At 33.4% G+C, this 6,122-nt stretch overlaps 1 long non-coding RNA gene across 1 annotated transcript; it reads right to left on the bottom strand.

The window, feature by feature from the left end:
• Positions 1 to 2,456: 2,456 nt before the first annotated feature.
• Positions 2,457 to 5,818, bottom strand: LOC132729451 (uncharacterized). The gene is made up of 4 exons (XR_009625626.1): positions 5,635 to 5,818; positions 3,849 to 3,946; positions 3,298 to 3,366; positions 2,457 to 2,777 (listed from the first exon to the last, which is right to left on the bottom strand). It is a non-coding gene; the product is annotated as an uncharacterized LOC132729451 (long non-coding RNA).
• Positions 5,819 to 6,122: the final 304 nt, after the last annotated feature.

Below are 6,122 nucleotides of genomic sequence, written 5' to 3' on the forward strand. Positions count from 1 at the left end.
TAAATGAACGTTACCGATATGTACTTTAAATGCATAGGCAAACGATTCACAATCTGACAACTCGGTATATAACTACTGGGTCAATTACGGATAGGCTGAATTCAGGTAGGCCCCAGGCGACATCACGTTGAGATGACTAACTCATTACGTTAACACATTTACGTAATCGCTTTACCCTAGCAACGGTAACTACAAAACTGCTGGCGATATCGGCTCAGACAAGATAGAGCACCATTTCGTGCGCGCCGACCTTATACCGGACTAATTCTAACTGCGTGTCACAGAGCCACCCGCTTAGCCTGGGTTCGACTTCACTAGCACTAGTCCCGAGCGCAATGACGAAACGTAATTTTTACTGACAATACGCGCTTCAGGGTCAGGTTTACTGACAGTAGGGGCAGAGTTTACAGGCCAGTGAACTAGAAATTTTCTACAATGTTGCGGACAAGAACAAGACAGTTTTGGTTTCGGGCATATTGAACAATCAAAGAATATATTTGGTTATCGTTCCGGGCAACCTTAATGCAGTTGAGTATGTAAATATCCTGCAGCAGGACAACGCAAAACCACACACAGCTCCTGTTACAACATAGTTTTTGGGTCAAAACGTCTTGTCGTGGCCGGCAGTTTTGTTGCACTTAAACCCAATTAAACACATGTTGGACGAGTTGGGCGTCGGAAACGCAATAATCATCAAATCAATGACCTGACCTGAGACATGCCCTCATGATACTCAAAATATCAATCCTTTCTTCATTTTTTTTTTAAATCGCACCCTATATCTTTTGACCTCAAATTTGACCTTAATTTTTGAGAAATCCATTACAGACGCTGTAACAAACTCACAGATATTGCTTCTAAGTTTCATATAACGTCAAATACGTGCACTATATTGTTCAAAGGTGACCTTATAACCATCAGTACCCAATGCAAAGTTTCTTCTTTTTTATGGTGTGTTAAGTGTATTATTACGAGGAGTATTCAATAATTATAGTCGGGGCTATAGTAAAATAAAAACTTTTAAAGCATCTACCATTTTTATTTTTTAAAACTTCAAAGTAACCTCCTTCGAACAATATACAGAGTTTCAAACGTTTGATCCAATTTTGAAATGCTTTTTTATAGTCTTCTTGAGGTATCCCCCTTCACAACTGATGTAATGCTGAACCAAGTCCATTTTTGGTCCTGTAACGGCGACCCTGAAGGTGTTTCTATTATCTTGGAAACAGGAAGAAATCGCAGGGTGCCAAATCTGGCGAGTATGTTGGGTGATTAAGCACAGTTACACGTTTGCTCTCCAAGGATTTTTTAACAATGTCTGCCTTGTTTGGAGTAGCGTTGTCATGGAGTAGATACAGACCTCACATACCAGTATTTGGACGACGTTTGCGATACTATTTGTCAACTTTGTTTAATACTATTTGTTTGTAAAACTTTGCAATAACGGTACAACCTTTTGGAATAGGAACTTATGTCACTAAACCATGTATACCAAAGCACATGGCATACATAACCTTCTTTGTGCTAGTCATTCTTTTAGCTATACAGGGCCTACGGGTATGTTTGGTGACCCATATCTTATTATTTACCTTCCATGTGGGCTCAAAAAGTGGAACAAGCTTTCGTCACCAGTTACAATGTTAGACAATTTACGATCGTTATATTTGGGAAACATCTTCAAAAATTTCTTGGCACATTTTACACGCTCCTACTTTTGCTTTTCAGTCAATAAATGTGGTATCCATCTGGTTGCAATCTTCTTAACTTTGAGGTGCTTCTTTAGAATCGTAAGTGTACTTCCCGTTGAAATGCCAGTCTATTTAGCTTTTTCAGAAACTGTATATCGAGCTACTTTGTTTATGAGTTCTTGCACTTTTTTAATGTTGTTTTTGGTGACCACTGTGTGTTTTCTTCCCCTGCCACTAGCATCGATTAGTAACTCCGTACCACTTTTGAACTTAACAATTAATCTTTGAACTGTCCTTTCACTAACAACAGATGGTCCATTAATACGACAAAGTTCTTTATGAATGGCTGCACTGCTTAACCCAAATGTCATACGCGCTTTGATGTGAGCTCGAATTTCAACATTATTTACTAAGTCTGTTCCAGCCATTTTTATACGCAGTTGATCGAATATTCAACTTTCAACACTAAATTTCTTAACACGTATGTGTATTGGGATGTATGATACACCGTTGGAGAGATAAAGAGTGGAAGCGTATCATAATGTAACTTTGCACGTGATTCACGAATTATACGTAGAGTAAAATGAGGCCCGTCACTAAATATTGAATGGTACTCGTAGTAAACTTGTTTAAGCCGGTGCTCGGGAGCTCGGACGGAAAAGCTGGAAGGAAAGCCGTCATATGACCTTTAGAGTGTTGAATTCGACGTAAAACCCAACCAAAAATGTTTACTATTCCTTAACTAGCTAAATTAAAACATAAAAATGATTTCATTATCCTTGTGGTCATATTTATTCAGTGGTATTCATTCAGTGATATCGACGCAAATGTACAAAAAAGGTTGAAGTGTATATTTTTTATTTAATAATATATTAGATACTAGATTTACCAAATAAACAAGCGAAATATTTATATATATTTATTTAGCAATGGTCTTTAGTGTTACGTAATCCGTTGTTTTCACGATTGTATACGTCAAAGGCATTATTTAGCTATAATAAAATCATTTAAGAAAGAAGAGGTTCACATGGATCTATAACTTTTCTCTTAATCGTTTCTTTTTTTTCATATCCTTGTTTATGAGTCCATCTAAAATGAAAGAACGGCAAGATGTATTATCATATGTGAAAATAAAAAATATCTCTTTATGAATTCAGAATAGTAATCTCTTATAATAAAAACAAGATTGATTAAATTGACTGAGCACTTAGATTAAACATAATATATCGGTGAACACTATATGAATTTCAAAGCTTCGATGCAAAATGTGTTAAAGAGTTGTATCATGGGAGTTAAATAACATTTTTGATGTTCTAAATAAGTTGTTGAAAATAAAAATGTTGAAAAAATGCAAAATTTCCCTATAAATGACTTATTTTGCTTTAACATATGTTGATTATAGTGCACATATTAATCAGCGGACAGATAACTTTTTTAAAAATCTATACGGAGTTAACCACATGCGGCTTACGTTGATATTTTTCTGCAGTTTAATGGAGATATATGTAATATAATATTCATGACTTCAAACTGTAATGCAGCACATGATTGTTTACGAATGATATCTTAAAGATCTTTTAAAAGTAAGTTAACACCTCATTTAATTTACCTTCACGTTTGATGATTTTATTGATGTGATTTGTTGCACGCAAATCAACAGATCGTAGGCCTGGTGGACCTGAAAATTTAAAATGAAATCATACATCTCAATTTTAAAGATGTGTTTGAATCACAAAGTTATAATTGATCCGCATCACATGTTAGGTTTATATATACGAGAAGTTTTAGCATATCATATTGGAATTTTAATTGGATGAAAATACATTTAACGTGTAAGATGAGCTAGCCTTAAAATGACGTCATTTCAGTGAATCTTATAAATTGAAAATGAATTTAGAATATTATGAATGATATTACAATAATAGATTGTAAAAAGCAACATGGATTATATTAACTATTAAATCCCAACCTCCCATCCAAACAAAAATTGCACGCTTGTAGTTAAGAAAAAAATTTACTTATTATGATAACCGACGAAAATATATATACAGGCATGATTTGAATAACATTGAAAACAATGCCGATATAAACTAAAATGCATGCCCTAATGAATCACTTATCATTTACAATGTACGTCAAACAATAGAAATAAACACGTACCAATATCACAATTTTGTTGGCATTCGCAATTCAAATTTGCAACCCGGAGTCCAAGAAATAAAAAAGCTGCCAATACTTTTCTGTCCATCTTTACTTTCCTGTGAGATAGAAAGGAAAGCATATGTAAAAAATAACGCTATTTGTGAAACATCTGTTGTTTGATTTCAACAATAAGTAAATGTAATATACCTTCGTCAGCCACCATTGTACTTTTTATTCGGATATCAATATTCATTTCACAGCGTTTTTTTGTGCTCTCGATATTGCAGCAAAGACCTTTGATCCACAATTACGTATGTGACATTAAAAGATTTCTACTTAATATCAAATTACATAATCAAAACTCATAATGTTCTTTTATTTTCTTTCCCATATGAAAATGCTGTAACTAATATGCTTAATGACGTTTTCATTCTTTATGTTTTACAAACCGAAGCCAAACAATGATTTCTCGTCTTTATCTGGTTAATTTGAAATACTGTTCTAAGAAAGTGACAGTGGTTTTAGAAGTCTTTCTGTAAAAAACAACTTAATCTAAAGTAAAAGTAAGGATTGTTTTAAATAATGTGCCCTATATAAAAACAATATTGCACATTTCAAGATCTGCCATGGTATAAAAGTTTGTCAGTCATTTTTGTACTAATTCAAAATATGGCTGATTGACATAGATGTTTTTAATTTAACTCATTGACTTATTTTTCTAATGGCGCTAGGATGGAACAGATAAACACAATTAAAATTGTAAGTTTATTTAATTTGCTAAAAATAAGGAGAGCAAGGGTACCATAGAGAACCGTCTAATCTGACTAAAGTTCAGATCTACTTATTTCCTTTATGTAGATCTGATGACGACCGTATATATTTCGCCTTCTTTATAATTCGGATTTTCCGAGAGAGTTATTTTTTAGTCTTGCAAATCAACCCGTTTTTACATAGGTATTAGAACTGGTATCAAAATACCGTTATTCGTTGAAGTTTAACAAATTGTTGATTAGAAAAATAATGTTTGAAGTAATTTGTAACAAATTAACATGGAATAATTGAGTCAATTATAAATGGCAAGATAGTTTTGCTAGTTTATCTGTCGGCTATATGGACAACGCTATGATTGTTCTCGAAATCGTGAAAATGACCTAATCAGTATTTATTTTCCCTGGATCAAAATAAAATTCACATCACTTTTAAAAAATGAAAGCTCGCCGATGATTGGCTGTGTGGAACGAAAATGATTTCGTATTAGGTCACGGTCAGATCTAAAAGCAGAACGTTATTTAGAGCTGATTTTAATGAGATTGGATAACCATCTTCTACATTATTAAAGATCCTGTATGTTGAATTGATATAACAACACTTGAAATTATTGATCAATGTCAGTTTAATTATTACAGAGCCTGATTCTGTTTAGCATTTAAATTGCATTGCTATTTCAATGAGCACGTCAATATCATATTGAAGTTTTTCACCTCCTATCAAGCTTAATGAACGAATTTGAAACACTTAACATCTACAGAGGTTGTGTCCATCGGTACAGCAACCACCTTTTTACATCCGGCAAAATCAAATTTGTCCCTAGAGTAAGACTTCTTAGTAAATTTAACACCTTTAGAGCAATGCCATTCAGCAGCAATCAAACTGTTTGCTTTTAATAGAATGTTACTCGACAAAACGGTTTCTGCTTTTTAATCTTGAAACTGATTATGACTAAATTGCTTCTGTCACTTTAATTATTCACAAAATCTATATCAGACCAATAAATATGTAAAACGTATAAAAGAACAACACTTACTTCTAAGAAACGAATTCCTATTCACAACTTGAAAAAATATCTCGACTGAAATAAATTATACAAACCGTTTACATGTCAAAGCAATATTTTGGCTTTTATATTTACAATCCGCATACACTTAATAAGATCGCGAAATAAATTCATTTTTGTCTACCTGTGCAAGGGCCTGTGCAAGCGAAATTAACATGTTTTTTTAACTATTAAATGAATTGAGAGCATGAAAGATGATTAAGAACAGTACCGCTCGGTGAGCAGTATTTTGTCACGAAAGAAGCATTTAATGTTAACTAAATAAATATACTCATTGTTTCATGATTGCCTTTTATTCCATTTGCCTTGTAAGAGTAGGTACAGGAGACACAACCTTTAAATGTCGAGCATTCATGCCAAGTAATATGAATATTTTGCAGTGCCTTCAGCAATTTTTTTTTAACTTATGAAATCTATGACCCGGTTCCTGAGCGAAAACCTTTAAGTTTTTTATCCCT

This window comes from Ruditapes philippinarum, unplaced genomic scaffold, assembly GCF_026571515.1.
Source record: "Ruditapes philippinarum isolate M1 unplaced genomic scaffold, ASM2657151v2 ctg24512_1_1_1_1, whole genome shotgun sequence".
In the NCBI taxonomy this organism is placed as follows: domain Eukaryota; kingdom Metazoa; phylum Mollusca; class Bivalvia; order Venerida; family Veneridae; genus Ruditapes; species Ruditapes philippinarum.